Raw genomic sequence first — 22,580 nt, forward strand, 5'->3', positions numbered from 1 at the left:
TACAGTAAGCCAGTTGTTGACCTCAAACACTTGTTATGGACTCTGTGGTAGGACTTTAGGAGGCGTGGGATGAGGTTATCACTGTGGAATGCAGACACTAGAGTGCAGATTATGCAAGGGGGAAAGCATTTTTTTCTTTCTTTTTCTGTTTTCTTTTTTAGTGCAGGACTTGCTTGTACGTGTACTGCTCTACTAGATATGTAGCAGGATGTAGTTAGTGGCATAGTTATGAGATGGTGATTCATTGATTATTTATGGCACAGCAGAATGATGATTGATGGTGTCGTATGGGCCCCCTTGTGGCTTTCTTCCCACTTGAAAGTAGGCTGTGTAGTGTAGGCCTACCATAGTAGGCTACATTTCCCATTAAGTTTTTTTTTTTTTTTTTTTTTTTGAATGATAGTACTGGTTACAAATACATGTACATTTTCTTTATGCAGAAATAGAAAGAGATCCGTAGAGGTACAGTGTAGAAGAACAGATACAAGTGTACAATGTACATGTAGAGGAAGGAATTACCATGTGCATGCTGTACAGTAAATCCCCGAAAGTACACCCGTATTCATTTACAAATGTGCCTGTAAGGAATCTGGATACCGTGAGCATCAATGGTTCTACGTATGGATTGATAAACAAGATGGCATGTAGACCTACATGTACACTCTGTAATAAATCAAGTTACTTTGGGTTCCTTCCTGTCATACTACACTCCCCCATTGCCGCAAGTGTAAGTACATGTAAACTCACACATTTATACAGAAAAACAAAGTACATTGTAGGGCGTACATGTATCTCCCATGTTAGTCCATGCTCTGTACAATGTCTAGATCTTTATTTTATGTCTTCAATGATGTGCTTGTCCTCTGCAACTACATGTACCTTGTACAATTGTAAGTTGTTGTTTTTCAGCTGATATTGATGTAATGTGACTGAAAAAGTGTACAATTTTTGGTTGTGTCCTATATAAAGTGGGATGTACTCAGCACCCAACAAAAAAAGCAACATTTTCTGCTCCACGTTGTTGTCATAATGTAGAGGAGCAAGTATTTTTGTAGAGTGATCCTTGCAATGCTTCTAGACAAACTATATGTTGTGGTAAAGCACCAGGTTGAATGTAGATTGAGAAACTGTGATTTGCTTATTCAATTTGTACGTATGTACATGTATAGGGGCCTACAAGGCAGTATGATACAGTACATCACTTTTTATTTACAGTTTTACTTTTATCTGTTTCTTACAATGTATGTTGTTCCACTGCAATGTGACTTTCTGTATTACTCGTTACTAGAGAAGACAAACTGTAAAAACAATTTTTTGGGAAGTTATTTTTTAAATTGTACTCAAGAAGTCAACCCATAATACCAGTGCAGTACATTCTGTACCAAGGTAGCACAAAAATAGCATGCTGGGGCAAAAGCGCAGAACTACCCCTGCAGATGTATATTTTGTAGTGATTTAAGTACTCTTCAATGCAAGGAGCATTATATATTGCTCTTCGTTGTCAGCCAGGAAGCAGTGTGCTTTAAACAGCAGATCTTGAAGATTCCTTTTGGCTGAGCCCGCCAGGTCTAAAGGGTACTCCTGTGGGTACTGCGGATGTTCAGAAGTTTAATATTTGAAACTCGATGTAAACAGGAAATCATCAGAGTACAGGTATACAATGCATCATGCAGCATATTTGGAAATCCTGCTTGTGGCTCAAGTTAATTGCCATCTGTAAATCTTCCCTGACTTCTGTTACAAGTTAGATTAAACTGTAAGTTTACTCAATGATCTTTTGATCAGTTTCTCTTACAATAGGGTTTAGTGCTTTTATAGCAGTAAAAGATAATTTGTTTTGTTGGCCTGCAAGACTTGGGTGATTGCAAGGCTTGCTGATGAAGGGTGATGCATTGTTCAATTTGAAGAGGGGCAACCCTTTGTATCCCCTCCTCTAGTGGTTTGGCAATAGTCTTCTGTGCGTAGCACTGGTTAATTAGGGAGTAATGAAGATCAGTGCAGTTTAGGGAAGAAAATTGGCTGGGGGCCCCAATGCATGGCAAATGCATTCAGTGACAGGAGTGCAGGGTGGATGTTCATGCATACAAAGATTGTACAGCACAGATTTGCCATGTACAATGTAGACAAACTGCATTTTACACACAGACCTCAGAACGTTTTTTAGTGTTGGATACTTCTTTGGTGAGAATAGAAAGTTCCCCCCCCCAAAAAAAAATAAAAATAAAAAAAAAAATGAACAAACAACATGCTGCCTGAGTGCTGTTTGGAATACTTAATTACCTGGTTGTTGTTGTTGTTGGTGCTTAAAGGCGCGTCATTCAATATTGAATATTTACGCCTTTTATCTCATATATAAAAGAAATCACACTCATTTTTCGACAACGGAAAGAATAATAATTCCATTGTAATATAAATAAAATAATAATCATGATTATAATTATCATGATTATAATAATCATAATTATAATAATCATGAGTATAATTATAATCATTATTATAATAATAATCATGATAATAATGGTACTTTGCTTCCCACTCCAAGTATAAAGACATATGCATTGATGAAGTGGTTAATGACTAGTGCTTTTCACCCTTTCTCACAGTATCACTCAGAAGGGGACCATCTTTTTGTTAGTCAGTCATCCACAGTCAGTGAGCTGACAGTATACAAATACAATGCTCCTGAGCTCTCTGCTCTCGAAAGTGTACAGTATGCTGTACAGTACCACAGGCCTACAGTTTATCTTGAATGCAGAGCTCTATAAGAAAAGAAGGATTATTTGCACATGGTTAAAGCGCTGATTTGCATTTTACCCTGTCATCATTTCCAGTTCTATAGTAACATGAAGCAGCAGTTGAGGGTTCAGTGTAGCCAATTATGCTTCAACATGTATATTCTGTAATTATCACAGTACTTGCACATGAATCTGTGCACATTCTACAGTACAAGTTAATTTAAATTAGTGTATGGTTAACAAGCAAGAGGATCTCTACCAGGGTATGAACACTTGTTAGACATTGAATCTTTGTATGTATACCTCTACATGTATGTCATAATTCTAAAAGTCATCTTGATTGTGTAATGTTGATTACTTATTTGCAAGTGATTTCCACCATGGGGACAATATAGGACCTACAAAATACTTTACAGTGTAGAGCACATGTGTTACAATTTCCTGAGTTACAGTGGTTTAACAATATCAGTTTACCCATAAAAATAGCAGAAATATGATAAGAGCTGTTTCATTATATTTTCACAAACATGGCAATATGAATAGGTTGTTTCGTTGTACCAGTACTGTATACAAGTGTTTTACATAGATGATGGTACATTCAAAGTACACCTGTAGGTAAAGTTGTACAGCTGTGCAGTGTATCGGTATACAAAATGTACGTATTAGTTTCACTCTGTGTAAAACTTGCATCTCCTGTGTACAGCTGTACAAATGTTAAAAATGACTTTCTGCTTTTTTTATGCTTTGTTCGCGAAGTATTGAACAATGTTTGTTGCCTTCTTGCTACTTTTATGCATTGTCACACAAGTTGTTTGGTTTATTTTGTTGTGGCTCTTTATTCTGTGCTCATGTGTTCTTAAGCAGGCAATATGATTGTAAACATACTATCCTGACTTCAAGATGTGGTGTATCTGTCATGCCCTTTTTCTTCCCTCCCTTCCTTCCTCATTTGATGTAGTATGTACACCAGGAACTGGATTTGTGTATTGGAAGGATGTGTATTTCATGAATTGTTTCCTACATTCAGGAAACCATATATTTGGTTGATTTGGCTTTCTGCAATTGTACTGGCAGTGCTTAAACTTACATGTAAGGAACAATTTTTATAAAGAGAAAGGAGAGAGGAAAAAAATAAAAAGAGAGAACAGTTAACTTGCCTGTGTTATGTTTAGTGCGTCCTGTATAATGCACTCATAAAATGCTGTACAGTTGTAAGCACCAGCAGTGTTGAAATTATTTATTTTTTGTACTCCTTTTTGTGCACTATGTACAGCTGCCCTACATTATGAGATTGATCGAGATGCATTATTAAAAACCAAACAGGAGCAAGGATATTTCATAGATGATCTTCCTACTATTCATTTAGAATTTGAACATTGTATCATAAGTCATATTTTAAGAAGTTGGTTCATGAGCTTTCTTGGAGAATTCCTTAATAAAATTAAGTGCCCAAGTTTCGTCTTGGCATGAGAGGAACATTATCACCATTGGGAAGTGGTTTCACTCAAACATGCCAGCATTTATTAAGAATGAAACAGCTCTTGTACTTGTCAGAAAAACAGACCAAAACTGTTTGTTTGTGTTTATTTGCTTCGACTTCATGTTAAGGTATTTACGCTAAAATATCTGACATAGCAGTTTAAATAAAGAACACATGCTTCCTGTAGTACAGTACAATGTACATGTGTACCATTTTGTATTAGGCCTATACAGTGTTCTGTGCACATTAATACGAATATGACAGTGTAAAATCTTGAATTTTTACAGTTACAGACTTTTCCTTCATTTATTGGTACCATACTAGTGAACATTTAAATTATCATTGTAAAATCACTTCAAGAGGAACAGACATTTTAAAACATCAAGGGTTATGTTGAAATATGAAAAGATAGAGATGGGATTATGTTTCTATACTGTATGCATAGATGCAGTACTGCTACAACGTAGCTGTAATAAAGAGAACTGGATGCAGTCAAATGAAAGGTTCATTAAATCCTGGAAAAGGAGAGAAACATGCTACGTTTGCCAATTGATACTACAGAGGAGATTATGTTTTAAGTGGCTGTATGAAACTAGTATGGGGATATACATTGTATTCTCCAGCTTGATCTACATTGTACTACAATTTGTATAGACTGTACATGTAGCTGCTACTGTGGTGGACTGAGTTTGATACATGTTTGCTTTGTTGTCATCATCTTTATACACCTTGTAGTGTTGTTCAAAGTTGAAAGGCTATCATCAGTGAATGTAAGTTGATAGAGTACATCCTTGGAGGTGGAGCTTGAGAGAAACGACATGAGAGTGCAGCGCTTATACAATACTGTACGTATCTCTGCGATGAAAGGAGTAGATTGGAAACACATCTGTCCAGTGTCTGGCGGTATCCAGAGACCAGATGGAGAAGATTGTAATGGGATGAGGCAGGAATTTAGTGCCCCTATTCTAACCATCCCTGTTATCCGCTCATCAGAGTTTCTTGAACAGCTCTCCCTCTCACCTCATAGTGACCTCCCCCCTCATACACATGGCAACCTCTCACCCTTCTGTGACCTTACACCCCCAAAGATTTTAAATTTGGTTCTCTTGAGATGATGATTGACTGAGAAAAACTTGACAACACATTCCTCATGTCACACTTTACAAGAACTACAGTATGCGCAACAGAGCAATAGGTTATAGCATACAAAAGTAATACACTGTAGGTACATCAGGGAGGCAATGTAACCTGTTGAGGACAGACTGATTTTGCTACAACATGCATTTCCCATAGACAATTGCCCGAGTATACTCTGGACTTGTCCTCAACGGGTAAAAAATAAGAGATTGCCATCATTATTCAAGCATTGTCGTACCATGTACAGTACCTACTTTAAACGACAACACATTTCTATGCATTTTAATGCTCACATGGAATGGTACTCACCTCCCTACTTTTGATCATTTTCTCCTGTCTAATCGATATGGCCTACTGTCCAAATGTATTTAAAGGACAAGTTCACCTTCATAAACACAAGGATTGAGAGAATGTAGCAATATTAGTAGAACACATCATTGAAAGTTTGAGGAAAATCGGACAATCCGTTCAAAAGTTATGAATTTTTTAAGTTTTTGTGCAGTAACCGCTGGATGAGAAGACTACTGCAGTGTGTAATGTCACAAGCGTACAACAATATAAGGACAATATAAAGAGAATTTCACAAAATATCATCTTTTGAAAAAAGTACACATTCCCTTGACTCGTTACCGACATATGTTATGGGTAATATCATTCCCCCTGCCTTTAGAAAGCGGCAAGTCAAGTGCTCTTTTATTATGCGAAAAAAGTGAAAATATGTTGAATTTTCTTTACATTTTCTTTATACGGTTGTACGCATATGACATTACAAGCTGTAGTAGTCTCCTCACCCAGCGGCTCCAACACAAAAATTTTAAAAATTCATAACTTTTGCATCGTTTGTCCAATTTTCCTCAAACTTTCACTGATGTGTTCTACTAATATTGCTGCATTCTCTCAATCCTTATGTTTATGAAGGTGAACTTGTCCTTTAAAGCGACACTGGACTTTACTGTCTACAGCTGTATACCATTTATCTTGTCAAAAAGGAGATGTGCCCTACTGCTAGTACACATGTACATTGATTTCTTTCTAGAGAACCTGCAGAATTTCGCAAGTGAACCCTCCAAAAATCATATCCTACAACATTTTGTTGAAATTTATGTACTTTTATTGCATGGCTGGATGATACATTCATTGTGTAATCTGTTGGTTTCTCATCTCTGTTTATTCATGCTCATTGAGCGAAGAGAAGTACACAATGTAAACTTGCCACTAAACAATGTACACATGTACCTACAATAGTCCCAATACATGTGGGAGGTGACTGTTGCATGAATTGTGATGTGCTTGTGTTTGTGTATGTGGGGTGTATGGTAGCAGAATACTAGTATGTAGGCAATGTGTCACCCTTAGACAGATGTTTTTGTGTCTTAAATATTTTAATACAGTTTTGCGTGGCAGAGGAAACTTCATGTACACTACAGAAAGAGATACAAAAACACTTTGAGCACTACAGTGGATACAACACTATACAGTGCATCGAATAACTGTTATCAAAAATAAAATCTTCCAGTGTTGAACTACTTGTGTCCCCTCCCCTTTTTGTGCTTGCTGTTGATTTTGATTGTGATATGCGTACAAGTACAATTGCAATTCATAAATCATGATATTAAAATCATTCGTGTTCAAAGTTTGTTTAATAGCTAGAAACCAATTTACTCTGTATGTTTGGATTCTGGTTACCCCTTAAGTGGACTACAACTGTACAATGTATACGTACAGTATGACAAAATCCAATTATTTTGGTATACAAAGTGTACCATACAAAATGTATATTGTACGAATGGTGATTTGTGATTATTCTGCAAGTGTGATAAAACCAAGAGGGTTTGCCAAGCCATGATGATGAAGCTTGCCTGAAAAGAGAGAATTGGTTACAGTGCATAGTCATTCCCATAATCAGTATACAATGTACATGGTGTCTCTGTCTTTCTTCCACTGCAAGCTTCAATGACTTAATTGTGCTCCTTCCCCCACTGCTCATGGCTTCTTATAGTATGGAGATTTACTTAGCGGGCTAGAGTTAAGGCGTATGCATGCAAAGATACTGAACTGAATGCTTGTTGAATGATTCAGTCTGGAATATCCAGTAAAACTAAAAGGAATGTTGAGTATAGAAACCATGTATGAATGATCTCATGACAAATTGCTTCATTCTGGCTTTGCCAATTAACAAGTGTGCAGTGTGAGGTATCCATCAACTTCCATAAACTACATAATTGCAAATTTCTGTAAACTTGGCATTTTATGATACAATGTAATACTGTAAAAGTGGAAATTTTTGCGATGTTGAAATTTTCACACATTTCACGCAACCAGAAACTAGCGCAAAAATAAATGAATGTGAATATTTTTGCTTGCTATGTGCTGTACCAGTTATGTCTTGATTCTGCAGAATTAAAAACATGCGAAACTCATCTTATTTGGCCCAGCGCGAAAAATTACTCATGCTAAAATCTCCCCTTTTACAGTATGAAATTGGTAGACATATTTATATGGAACACAAAGGACTTGAAATAAGGCTAGCTCTTGGGCATCTTTGTTTACTCTGCCCACAAAGAGACATGACTTTCAAGGGCAGTGCTCATCACTCCAGTGTGCTGGAATTCAATTTTCGCAAGCAACCTGAGACCTGCGAGGGAGGTGATCTGCTTGCTAACATTGTCAATATTTTGATTATGAATACTGACAACACGCTAGCCCAAGGGTAATATTTCATGCAGAGCCACAAAAACACATTAACCAAATGAAGGGATTTGAAATCATGAAATCGCCTTCATATCAGTGATGGTGAGGGGCAACAAGAGGGGAAATTGCACATTATTGGAATGATTTCTTTTGTGCAAAAAAAAAGAAGGAAGAAAATGAACTTGAAAAGCTTTCAAATTAGAGGAAAGGAATGCATTTGAAAATTAAATTGAATGGTTGTAATTAAAAAAGGAAAGTGCCCAAACCCAAACTTAAAAGCCTGTTATACCCTTCTAAAACTCATGTGTACATTGTTTCTTTGTACTTGAGACATATATTCTGGTAGCATCTGGAATGGTGGACCAGTCATTCATGAGCAAGGAAAAAAAAAAAGAAAAAAAAGTGCAAAGATGTTAAATAGCTGGAATGTGGTACAATATGCTGTTATTTCTTTTTTTATTCAATGATGATAAATGTCAATTATTGTTATCAGCATATGATACTTTGTCTTCAAAAAATTTTGTTGATAATGGCATGTCATATAAACATGGGGCGAACCAAGTGCATTTGCTTGAGCAAATTTTCGAGGGTGGTTTCCAAAGACTGTTGCAGGGCTTTAAACAAAGACCCTGCTTACCTTTGGGAACAGTGATTTAAAAAGATGTTCTAGATTGATGTTCTAGATATAACATTTAATGCAAATGTGTAGGTCTGTTGCACCACAAAACATCCTCTCATATGAAATTTTTGCGATGAAGCCTAAAATATAAGGAGATACATGTACCTGTATTTTTCTCAATAAACCGTAACTGTTGGCGGTTTAGTCTGGAAACATTTTTATTATACATGTATCTATTGTTCACATTTTGCATATCTAACAATACTTAACACCGATTTTACCGATTGAAATTTTCACAGTGGCTGTTTCTATCCCTAACTCACATTTTAAAACTATTTTAGAGCATCAATGCTCGCTCTTTGTTTCATCTGCACATGGTAAATTATGCCTTTAAGGTTTGTACCCAGTGCACTTTCAACCGCTTCCGCGGAGGTGTAGTAGGGAAGAAAGGGGAAGGGTTAGGGGATATTGGTACGTGTCTTGGGGCAGTTCCATCCCTACCATCGTGACAGACCCAATCATTGGGAAATCAATACGTGATGTCATCAGGTGTCCTTCTTGTAGGTTTAGGCAGGAAATAGCTTGAAGAACTATCGCCCCATCTATAGCTGTTCTTTCCGTTTCAGAAATTTCCCGTGATTCTGTGCACACTTCCCTCTGGTGAGACCCATGGCCAAGAATGATCTCCCAGATCGTACTTTTAAATTAAATGAAATTAAAAAAAAGGAAAGAAAATCTTCAATGACTTTGCTTGTCAATTCCTGTTCTGTCTAGCAGTGTGTGATGTTGAATTTCGTCCTGGAATCATCAGATGACTTCATTCAGGGATGGAATCAGATTGCTTGAAATGCCCCCCAAGGGATGAAAGGGGTACAATTGTGGGGTTCGAGGAGAGAGAAAGACAGTGCAATTTTAACCTCCTGGAATGTTTGATTGAAGCAGTACATGTGTTGCATGAGGGTCCTTCATAGTGACTAAATGCAATGCTTCCATCAGTAGCAGGTTGCTTCCTAAAGATCTGTCTGGAGAGTCTAGAAAATGTACCTGTAGGGCTTCTTCACTGTGAGGTTAACATATTGTACCTACAGACTGACCTGCAGATGTACTGTATGCATGCAGTACCACTGTATAGCTTTGATGTTAGGTCACATTGCTGAAGGGGAAAGTTGAGTAGTGACATGACAATATTAAGAATAATAGCCAGATGTGAGAAGGTTAGAGATGCAAATTTTAGTCTGTGGCAGTCTGAAATGGCTTGTGAGGATGAGTAAGAAGTTATATTCAATGTTGTGTAGACACATGGAAGTTGCTGTCAGCTAATTGAAAATCAAGAATGGAAGTAGAAAATTAGTCGAAATAGAAAAAAAAAAGTGTGGGTTTTTTGTTGTTGTTAAAATCATACAGCTGTACTGGTATTTTTGTAGATTGCTTCTTTGTTTACATTCATCTGCATTATTAATAATCATATCAAACATGTATATGTGTACAGGCACATGTACATGTCGTATAGGCATAGAGATGGAGACCATTTTATGTGATGCAAAATGGTCTAGTTACAATTGTACATTGTGCTTTCATGGTACTACAATGTACAGTGTAGCTCTATTGGCAACTGATGCAACGAGGCTGTCATATTCCTGTGGTACATGAAAGGCAGCTTGGCATACACATGACTCTTGATCTCAATGTGGCACTTGGATGAGTGCACAGTCTGTCAATCAGCCAAGGTAATATGATAGAAATTAGATGAGTGGCATCTACTTGGGCAATGCAATTATTTTAGGAGCATCGATCGATGAATCATGCAGCACCATGCCATATATACTTGCTTTAATTTTTTTTCTGTTCATTTTTTTTCTTTAAAGGACAAGTGACTGAAATAATGTCCAACAAGTACAGAGCATCAGAATTATTTATAGTCCTGCCCTTTTTCAATGAATTTATCAGATCGTGTAATCTGAATGACAAAGCTGTAACATCCTGTGGCTTATGAGGTAGCCAAAACATTTGGGGAAAAAATGTGAAAGGTGTTTGGTGTTTGCCAAATTCTCTTGTGCACAAACTGTATTAATATGGATTTGAGAGAAGTTTATTTCAGCAATAAAATGACAACAAAAAACAACAACCCAAAAGAGGTTGGGGTGCATACCCCAACTACAAAATAGGGCCTACATGTATATTCTAGTTTCACAAAGTCTAACTGCATGGTTTAAATGTACAATGGTACATTATATTCACGTTATGAACATACACATACATGTATATACACACATGCACACATGCACATACACACATGCAGAATCAGTTAAAAAAAAACTTGAAACAAATCAATATATGTACCCCCCTAAAATTAAAAAAAAAAAAATGTAAGCAAACAAAGCAAACTGCCCCAGAAATGTGCCAATGGGATATGATGACTGACTACAGTATTAAAGCTAAAAAGATAGCCCTCTACTGGTGTCAGGATAGGGTATTATTGCCAAGTTTGATCTGTTGCCCTGCCAAGAACTAATTATAAACTTGTTTTAGTAGTGTACTATAGAACATACCATCAGTTTTATTGGACCATGTCATATACAGTAATTATAATGGCCTGGATTAACCGCCATGAGTTTCACATACTACCACATTTTACATGTCCTGGAAGAGGGGAGTTTTGAAATTCGTTGAAGCTGGTGTAAAACAAACAGGACTCGTCAGATGTCTGATATTAGACACAGCAACATCCTTATGATCTGGTAGTAGCTTTGATAAATGCCGTGATTTTATGATGCAAACTACCTCAACAAATCAAGTCTGGGCTGATTTACCAGTATTTGGATGGAGTTTGCCTTGTGCAAATACAAACAGTGCAGAAGGACTTTTAATGCAAAGGCAGGTACAATGTACTGTATTGTATTTTAAAGAGATTAAAGTCCACAGGTGGTGAAAACAATATAAATTGGGGGAAATATATAATGTTTGTAGTTCCTCTGTGTTTTAGATTTTGGTATGTAAACATTTACATTGTACACTGTACATGATATTGTGTCAATAATCCCCCAGCAAGGCTTGAAAAGACAGGGGACGATGTTTTAAAGGAATCCATTAGAGTTTTGTGGTTCACAATATTGATCTCTACGCAGTGGATCTCTATAGTCAGTGATACAATGTACAACTGTATGGGTTATTTTTCATGTTTTGCTTGTTTTTCGATATGTCAGACTCAAAAATTAAAGTTACCTAAAAGGGCTGGGGCCACCAAGGTTATCATTTAGCAATCGGAATGAAATTTTTAGCAACAACTCTTCTAATTTACTTTCAGAAAATTATTGCCAAAATGAGGAAGGTGATTGTCAACAGTGTTGGCCTGAAATACAAGGAGCTACAATGTGTAAATGCCTGTGGATTCTAGATTATTGCAAGTTAACCTTAGATTTTGCTTCAACTTGCACAGGCCTTTCAATTGACATATCTGTGTTTGTGCATGCATTAGGGCTAGATGTACACAGTGTATATTCAGCATATGTTGCATGTGAACAGCTGGCGCTAGTAACTAGAGTATTTTTGTTTTAGTCTTTTTAATATATTTCTGATTTTTCTAATTTGCCTTTGGTAAGATAGGCAATAATGTTCGGTGTCAGTCATTTACAGTGTACATACATGTGTCATATGTGAGGTTCAGGAAGCTCACAAGAGTCCTTGTGCAATCACATACAGTATAAGCATCAGATGGATCATGTCAAGCCTCTTCTGCATGTGAGGAAAAATTATTTCCTGAATTTTTCTTGTACAATTTTCTAGATGTAAATCAATGAAATTTTCTGAAACTTTTAGCATACTATCATTTAAAGGTATGTTGCTTAATACCAGTTGTATTGTTTTCACATTTGAGTCATGAAAATAAATACATTTGAAATGAGAATGCTTCAAAAAGTATTGTTTTGGAGAAAAAAAAATATATCAGCAATAATTTTATTGTAGGCTAGGGATACAGTTGCTATTTCATAATAAAATAAATACTAATTTATACTAGCATGTGCTGTGCTGCACTAATTAATGTGTCTGCAATTATCCTGTGTTTATAATGTCACACCATAGAAGAGACAAGATTTTATTCACTAACTTTTTTTGTTGTTGCTCATATACAGCTGCACATGTACTGCAGATTGACAATTTAGTCTTTCTTGTGCATATATATGTAGTCGTTTATGTTCCATTCATCTTATTTTACCAACACAATGGGAGTAACCTTGATATAAGCATCTTTTAGAATAGATTGCTTCCGTTGTCCTGTTCCGCATTTTAATACTCAATGTATGATACCTGATTTTCATTGTTTGAATGCATGAGCATCTACTGTACATTGCCAACTTCAAATCCTGCATACAGGTGTATGATATTGTCACTCCATAGGCCTACATTGATGTCAAATAAAATGAACTGAACTGAAGTACAGACTGTATTGCCATGATATTACAACTGTGATTCTTTTATTTACCAATGAAATAATGGAAGATGTTGCCATTGGCCAAGTTATCTACTTTGCATGGACTCTGAATTCATAACATTGACATTAAAATACTGTACCTCTCTTTATGTGCATCAGGGTTGCAGGGAATGTACAAAGTGCATTCATGACAATCACAATATTGGCAGCGATTTTGCTTTGAATAGTGAGGAAAACAGAAATTTGTGAAATATACAGTGTAAGAGTATAGAATGGAGATTAAGGAATGATCCTTGTTGATGAAGAAGAAAAGAGATAGACAACATCTCCAGAATCAATGGCAGAGAGAGATCCAAGTACATGTAAATCATCCATTTTACTGCAAGAAGTTAATATCAGTTTAATTCTGCATCCTTAGCTACAGTTTGATTCATGGCAAGTTTTGCGAGCTACATTGTATCCATATTAAAAGTGAGTTTCTCTTGCAGGTTAGAATACAATGTAACCATGTGAATGTGGTCTGTCATCACAGCAGGCGTAGAGAGCAATATTTCTTACCAATGCGGAGTGCTCTTCTTATCATGTTATGACAGGCTGTCCCCCTCACCCATGCAAGATGAAATTGATGGAGTTGAGCTGAGTGAATAAAGATAATGGCTTTTTTTTTTCCATTCAGGATGAGTATTTTGATAGACTGTCTCAACCAGGGGTCTTCTGTGACAATTGTACAGTAGCACAGGATATATTTCTTTGCGGGAGCGGGAATGACATACATTTTGTACTGTGAATGCTGCCATGTATAAATTTGATATGAAATGTGTTTCAATCACAGTTTGGTTGCTATGTATTAAATAACCATGCTGATTGGACACCAACTTTAATACTCACGGTTTTATGTTTATTGCTGTAATATTAGACCTACATAACATATATATGGAATGTTTGGCTGCACATCTGTATTCAATGCACATTGTACATTTGTATGTCCTTCTAGCTCAAGCATACTTACAGGTAACCGGTTCTATACTGAATTTTGAAAATCCCATGGACTTTATACACAGGCCACCAGGCTCCCATATGGAACGGGTTAAAAAGACATCTCTTATCCTTGGTGTCATGTTGGAAGATGGGAAATGCTTGTACACATAAGATGCCCCAGATGAGAATCACATAATTTCAGTTCAGTTCATTTTACACTGTATATGAACTTCAACTCTTCATGATTCTAAAATTGAAAGGAAATAGAATACAAAATGTAGTCATAAAGAATAAAACACATCACATACAAGTGTACATACATGTATGCATAATGAATAAGTGGTAAAGTATACAATGATATTTTAAAGACATACATAGAAATATTTCAAAACAAAGATGCAATGTCAATAGTGGATTTCTTTTCTAATCAAATTACATGTATGTACTTATGTAGAAGAACATTTATTTTGACCTTGTCTAAAATGCTGTTTTTTCTCTTGTCATGTAATGATAACTGAAACTTGTCACTAGGGCTGTCACAAAAAGCAAAGTTGCTTGACAAAATGACCACCCAACATGCCAAATGAAAATTCAACATGCACATTATGAAAAATTAATTTTATGGATGAGGAAAAAAAACCACTTTGATGTATGGTTCTGAACGTTTCATTCACTTTGATTTATTAGACTGACATTTCTTCTAGACCTGCTGCAAACTTGCAGATGTAATATACAATGTATGCATCAGCGATGTTGTCACTTCAGCTCATGAGATAACCTTGGGATTTAACCCCCCCAAAAAAAAAATCATACCAAAGGCAATCATCCTGTGCACTCTTTGCGAGAGGAGCACTGAAAATTGCTCATGAAAGTTGCGCAGGGTTAACACACAAGGCACCTCCCAGCGGTTAGGGCAAATCAATATTTCATGGGAAAGCGGCAGGCGGGACAAATGATATGGCCGCTCTTTGCCTCTGTAATTGAAATGGCAGCCCTGCCACTTCAGACATTTAAGAGCTCGATGACACAGATTTTGTGCTTAAACTACTTCTCGAAGACATTGGTGACCCCACTTTGTTGTTTCATCTTTTAAAAGATGACAGAAACACAGAAGAAAAGATGGTAGAGATTTTATTACAGTGTTAATGAATTAATTCATCTCATCATGTTGATATGATTGTAGCTTCTCAGCAATTTGCCAGATTTTTTTTTTTTTTTTTTTTTTTTTTTTTTTTTTTTTTATAGGTGGGATGGCAAATCTTTATAAAATTTTTCATTTTCTGTTGTGAGGTTTGCATTCGTGTTCATGCACAAGGCCTAAACTTTTAGGTGCATGTATTCAAGTTCTCCTTGATGTATCCAAGGCTTGGCTACATGCCAAGGAATACAGCCTCATTGATCAGTTGCTGACAAGAAAGTGACGCTCCTTGACTCTGGCTGATGATTTGACCATTATGGCCTAAGTGACTCTCAATTGCATATGATACTAAGAGACAGGTCAATTTCATTCTATGGCTCAATCATCACTCACTTCAACAGATTTCAGCAGACTTCCTCATCCTCTTCTTCGTTTGTGACAACTCATGTGTGGACGGCCTAATAACCATTGATTGAAGACCTACCACAAAGCTTGTAGAATGTCTGATACATCTTCGGTAGTGGTCAGGTTTAAAGGTACAACTGTACAAGAGCACGGTCTTCCACCAAGTGCAATGCAAAGTGTGTATGTTCCTTTGAAATCACTTTGTTCAGTGCCATGCCAACTTTTTAAAAAAATATTTCACAGCATGAGCTACAGTGCAATATTTCTTCCCAAGTTCATGATCATGTTACTTCTCTGCCTTTTCGCAGCCTTAAAGGCACAGCTACTCTATGTTAAAAGTGTTCTTCTGTTCCACACAATATACACTCAGCAAAAAAAGAAAGAAAAAAAGAAAGTAAACACTTTTTCCAATTAATATTTTTCATAGAAGAATTTGATGAAAATCATTGTGTTATATATCATATTAAAGATGATTTAATTGGCCATCAAGCTAGTAGGTCTATACAAAGGGAAACTTTACGCATGAGTGAACACATTCATTTTTCTCCTCCAAGGCAAAGTAAAAATCGCAAAAATTGACATATTGAAATTCATTCGCAAATGCCCTCCAAGATAGGAATAATAACAAAATACCAATTTCCCGCAATGAGAGACATGAATGAAATTTAGCAGAAATAAGTTTCCATTCCCTTGTTTCTCTTTATATTCTAAAACAAAAACATAGTGGGGAAACTGAAGGTGGAACATAAGAATTTTCCATCAATTAAAACTCTAAATGATATAGGGAGCAAGCCACAAAGGTAGTAAAATGGACGGAATTTCTTCATTTCATTTTTTACTGAAGGAATTTAAGAATTAACCTTCTTTGTTACCATTACTTTTTCTCTTATGTCTTTTGACCATAAATTTGACAGAAGATTCTTCAATTTCTTCCATCATTTTTTATCTTTCTTTATCTTTGGAGGGTTACAGAGACATTATAGAGATCATAGGTTTAGTTTTACAAATTAATTTGCATTTTTATTGTGTTGAATTTGTCTTTTGTTCTCATTGTTATATGGAACAGCATACACGCTTGAATAACAACTTGTCCATTTTTACAATTTTTACTTTTGTGCCATGGAAGAGAAAAACGGATGTGTTCGCTCAAGTTTCCCTTTTTATTGACCTGGGTTTATAGCCAATTAAATTACCTATGATATGAAATACCATTATTAGCCAAATAGTCTATGAGAAAGATGAACTTGAAAAAAGTGTTTACTTTCTTTTTTTTGCTGAGTGTATATCAGTTTTTAATGATTTTTCTACTGCTGTTTGTTAGATGTACAGTACCTCAGCATACAATGTACATATCAAAATCAACTGAAGCTTTAATTTGGAGTGTTCTTTATCTTATTAAAGCAATCCATGACATTTCATGAGACTTGGTATATATGATTTGTCTAGAGCAAAACCAATGTACTCTCATCTTTTGACAAATTTCAGTCAGTGATGGTGAAAGTGAAGCAACTTGCTCCTTATGTTTTAAATGCTAGAGGAAACAGAGTCAGTGATGGGATAGTGATTGTCCAAGACATGGTCATATCATGGAGCTACATTATAGTGCAATGGTTGTATTGTTAAGGTGACTAATCAGAAATTGACTGCTTGGAGCTAGTAGGCCAAGGTTGCAAAATGAGATACTCCAGCTGTCAGTCCTTGTGAACACAAAATTAGCGAAGAGAAATAGAAGTCTCCCATTTATTTTTTTCCTGCTTCTGCACAGTTTTTTGTTTTTGTTTCTATAATAGGGGCCTATAGGATCTTGCCTTCTATATGAAAGGCATACGTATACATAGGATACTGAGTGATGCGTCATAAAAACAATGTGAAACATGTGTACCATGTACATGTAGGCCTACATTCTAGAGCCACTCTTGTACAGACATTGATTTTTTTTTTTTTTAGTGTGTAATGTGCAAGTCAGATATTTCAAAGAATTTGTCTTACGACAATATTTATAAGCCAGCTAACTGCTATCATGCTCACCTTAATTAATTCATCTCTAAAATGGCATAAAGATTTTATTTTTAATAGTATTGTCACTATTGTGAGGGGGAGGGTTTGAGTGAGGTTTACAATGTAAACAGTGTGAAACAGCTGTGATGTTATGTGTTGTGCATACAAAGTACATGTACATGATGGTACAGACTGCATATAACAATGCTCAGGTATCCCAAGGCAAATGCAGACACTGTGTGGGACAAGGTACATGTACAACCGTGTGTACATCTGTATGTTGTGTTTATTTTACATCTGCACTTGTGCTTTTTAGGGGATACCAGTTTTCAGGCAAAAACCTGAATTCAGGCCTGGTAAAATCAAATTTTAGGCCCTTTCATATATAAACTGGCCTTTTTGTTGTTGTGATTTTCAGGCTCTTCCTTTCTAACTGGCATCCCTGTTTTTAATATTATGGGCAATAATCTTGTGAAAGATGCAATCTGTTAAACATTCATTTAATATCATAAGTAGTATTCATTGCTATTATGTATTTTTTTGTTTGTTTCTAGGCTATTTAATCAATAAGTGTTTGAATGGGTTTGGTGCAGATGGCACTAGTGAAGACAGTGCAGTGATCCATACAGTCCATTTGAGATTTTTTTTTTTTAAAAAAATATATGTGTGGTTCATTAGGTTTCTGCTTGTGTCAGCATAGAAGAAGCAAAACAACTAGGGAACATTCTCAAGTGTGTGTGCAATGGTCATGTCTTTATTTTGAGACTATCAAGCTGTATTTGACAATGTGCATTAAAAGTGCTTAATACCAGTATATTACTACATTTGTTATGGTTTTATCATGCACGACAATTTCCTGGGGGAAGTTGTTGAAGAGTTATCATTTCCTGAGACACTGCCTCTGGATTGCCTAACTGCACTGCTAGTAAACACTTTGCAGTCAAAACATTGTAATTCCACAGCAATCATGTAGAGAGGGTAAAGCGATATACATTGTAAAAGGCATTCAGTGTCCACTCTTTACAAATGATGTCTATTTTGTTTTGAAATTCTTGCTGTAAAAATGAATTGGAAGATGCCAGACTGTTAATATTTTTCATTGACAGTGTTAATGTACCTGTGAAATTTACCTTTGACATTAATGCTGAACTTCAGAGTGACAAAGGGCATTATTGTTATTTTGTTGTTGTTCAGTGTACTTGTAGTAGAAACCTGAAGTCCCTTATCAGTGCAATATTGATGTTACACATCCTACAAGGAGTCCCTGTGCTTCATTAAATTAATAAACTTCCTTCTGTGAAAGATAAAGCTCACAGTATTTGTGTTCCAAATGAATAATGAGATGTGCAAGTCCCAACATGCAGATTGGCTCCCTTGTCTGCAGGTAGTGCATGGAATGACGATGGTCAATTCCCGTATTGTCCATGGATGGTGATGAAATTCAAAAGTACATGCGGTTGCCTGTGAAGTTATTGCCATGACGAGTGAAGAGGCTTCGAGGAGCAGTTTTTAATGATGCAGTACTGTTCACCTTTTATCCCTGTCTCTTTTCAGATGAGCGAGGGCAGGAGAACACAAGTGGTCCTGCTGGATGAGAGGAGGGTGGAATTACTTGTACAGGTGAGTTCCCATGATTCACTGGGCGGATGATGACTCATTGGAATCTTATGCAAGCATGCTGTTTGTTTGTTCCTATGGCATCTTCATCACATATTCCTTTTAGCAGGCAGGGACGGAGGAGTGTGAACTGAAATAGCAAGAAGTGCAAGGTCACGATTTACCAAAGTAGAGGGATTACTGCTCATATCCAATCATAAGCCCCGTGATTGAATTCTTCCGATCCCAACCGCTTTTCCGTTGTTTGTTACGGGGACAGGAGGGATTGGGTTGAGACTTTGAAGTTCGAGCTGACGCAATGTGGTTGGCACCAGTGTGACAACAGACATCCTAATGTTGCACAGAAGAAACAAGTGGGGCAACGCTGTTGCTGTCAGGACACCTGTGCTCTATATATTATACCGCCCACCTCCCTACTGTACCTAAAGAGTTGACACAATCAAAACTTGTAAGACACAGTGCCTACTCACATCTACCCTCTACTACCTTGTAGGGCCTATTTAACTTATTGCCTGTGAGATGTGACAACTTCCCATACATTTGATAAAGTTCCCATAGGCAGAGGGTTAATAGACTGTCATCTAGTGCTTGTTTATGATGGGTCAGATGTATTGTAATCTTCTCCAAAGTTAGTAATCTGTACAACAGTTTCTGGCATTTGTGTTATTTGATAGCACCATTTACGTGGACCTGATTTCTGCCAAAATGCATGGGATTGCTATGTATAAATGAAATAATTTTACTGTGTCTGGACTCAGTACAAAATAAACTGAATATTTAAGTTTCAGTTTTTAAGCATTAGACTATTAAGCAATTAAAAAGATAACTTTTTAAACAAATGTCAGTGTGTTGAAATATAGTCATAATACTAAATTGCAGTCACTGAATTAGAAAATCTTGAACTGATTGAATTACTCTGCAATATAAAGTTCCAAAAAGTATGGGTGGGACAGTTTTGCTCTGATATGCAATGTATAATTCATGATGGGAATGAGGCCTTTGCAGAATATACAAGTCCCCTCTTTGATATTGTTAACAGATTAATTCGCTTGTGTGTGTCATCTTGTTTAATATCAGGTAGATGTCTTCCATGCCTTCAAGTATGACCTGTCTTGTGACATGCATACATACTCTCCATGCCTAACAAGATACTGTTACTGTAATTACACCTGTATTTGAAAGTTGACTCATAAGCATGTCAGCCACGGGTTTATTACTAGTAAGGAAAATACGAACACGGATACTGCAAATCTGAACAGACAAATTCCCCCATGCATTGGCTGTCTTTACAGTATTTTGCAAATGATAGAAAGTTTAGGAACCAGCTGCAAATAGTTCATACATCATTGGAAAGTGAGCCAACAAAATCCCTTTAAAGCAAGGTAGAATGCATCTTTCATCATTGTCCTGATCTTGATAACATCAGACATGTGACTATTATTGGTCGCTAGATATTTTGAATGAGAAAGGTGAATAGTTCACCTTGAGGATAACCAACAATATCCCAAACCAGAACAAAATCCATCTTGGCTGCTCCAAATCTAGTCCTGTCCAGCAATTTTCCCCCTTTTGTTTGTTTTTATGATGGACTTCCTCCTAGCAACAGCTTTGTGATACCCATCAAAAATTATCATATTCCATCCTCTGAGCCACTTGTGACCTTTTTGTGTTTGCATGTATGCTTGTGTATGTGCATATGTGTGTGTGTATCTATCTACGTGTGTATGCATACAGCTATGTGTGTGTGTGTGTGTGTGTGTGTGTATGTGAATATGTCTTGAATATTGAATCATGTTGCTGCTGGATCAGATTGGAGGATGCTCTGCTTTAATCTCACATCAACTGTGAGATGCATACCAAGTTCTTGTCCGATGGCAGAATACTGATCAGTACAGCATACCACCTCTCTGGTATGTCTGAATTGTGAGTGGCAAACTGTAGACGTATAAGTGGCATACAACGTATGTTCAAATGAGAAAGACATTTTGAGAATCTACATCCTTTCCAATGTATCTGACAAAAATGTGAAATTTTCCATGGAAATCCACCCAGAATTGGTTAATTGACAGAAACATACACAGAGATGAAATTTCACGTGTGCATTTACTCATTTCACCGACATGGCATTTTCAGTCCAAAGTATGCTATCAAGTGAGATACAATCTTTTATATGAAAACAATGATTCACTTTCTTTGTGAGGTTGATGTGGATTTTAGTCACTCTATAAAATTTGAATATGCCCTTTTTTTTTCTTTGAGATACATTCCTGACATTTGTTCTTCTATGAAATAAAATGAAAGTGTAGTTTTCACATTTTCATGTCACCGTGATCATCTGCTCATTAGGTTTCCCACAGCATAATAATATGGTGGACAGGACAAAGAAGGCTTGCAGTCATGTTGAAAGATGGCATCAATTTCAATTTCAATTTCAGTTTTTATTTCATTTTTCGACAAGAACATATTAAATAGACATCACTTTTTTTTCTGGTAACAGAACATAAGGTGCGTAAAACTATGTAGGATGAAAAGAACGTACAATTATTGTAGTACCATACGATAATTATACATTGTCATGGAATGATCATTCATGTGCCACAGCTGTATGCCATTTGAGTTGAACTATGAATTTGAAGCACCAGATTTTTTTTTTTTTAGATATAGATGGTTAATTTTTTTTTGCTACATATGAACATATCCTATATTGAATTGACCTGTTATTAAAGACATCAGACCCTTTGAAAGCATCCCTTGAATCCAGGGGACTTTTGAAGGGCCATCATGATACAAGGATTTAGATGTCAAATCTATACAAAAGTAGCTATCTGTGACATCTATCTTTTTAAGGGATCAAATATTTTTCTTCGAGCTTTTCAAAAACAATCTTTTTTTTTAGTTTTTTTTTACAAGATATTCAAAGCAGTTTTCCCAACGATACCCTATGTTTTTAAAATAGAGGCCTGTAATAATTCTATCAAATTTCTTTTTTGTTATTGTTATTGTGCATTTTAAGTCCATAAATCACTACTACTATAATAAACAATAATACTGTGTGAAATCTTCCACACTGATTTTTACCTCCGCCAAGGGAGGAGGTTATTTTTTCGTTACCGTTGGTTTGTTTGTTTATTTGTTTGTTTGTCTGTGTGCAAAATTACTCAAAAAATAGTTAATGGATTTAGATGAAACTTACAGGAAAGGTTGAGAATGACACAAGTAACAAATGATTAAATTTTAGTAGTGATACAATAATTCTTTGGGAATTTTTGAAGGATTTTTGATATTTTGACAGGTAAGGTCAATGAACTTAGGAGTTCAAGCTGCGCATTTTTGAGGTTTTCAAATGTGCACCT

At 36.2% G+C, this 22,580-nt stretch overlaps 1 pseudogene; it reads left to right on the forward strand.

Annotated features, from left to right (window-relative positions):
* Positions 1 to 22,580, forward strand: part of LOC139724880 (uncharacterized) — a 139,857-nt pseudogene that overhangs the window by 9,784 nt on the left and 107,493 nt on the right.

This window comes from Diadema antillarum, unplaced genomic scaffold (genome assembly GCF_040938485.1).
Source record: "Diadema antillarum isolate AM-2024a unplaced genomic scaffold, OU_Dant_1.0 seq00000002_RagTag, whole genome shotgun sequence".
Taxonomy (NCBI): Eukaryota; Metazoa; Echinodermata; class Echinoidea; order Diadematoida; family Diadematidae; genus Diadema; species Diadema antillarum.